Here is a 220-nt window from a genome sequence, read left to right as displayed (position 1 = left end):
GTGTAGGCGTGTGTGTGTGTTTGTGTGTTTGGTGTACAGTGTGTGTGTGCGTATTTGGGTGCCCAAGTGGGTTGGAGGGCCCCTGAGTGACCCACTTTAAGCATACATGGCTTCCTAAGTTGCACAAGCGTGCACAACTAGAAATGAGTTTGCATTTAGCCCAGTTATATAGGTATCTCCTGATACATCCTAATCTGTGTGCAGTGGTCACCACTGAATT

The sequence above is a fragment of the Octodon degus genome, unplaced genomic scaffold (assembly GCF_000260255.1).
Source record: "Octodon degus isolate 3935 unplaced genomic scaffold, OctDeg1.0 scaffold00229, whole genome shotgun sequence".
NCBI lineage: Eukaryota > Metazoa > Chordata > Mammalia > Rodentia > Octodontidae > Octodon > Octodon degus.
This window is presented reverse-complemented; position numbering follows the sequence as displayed.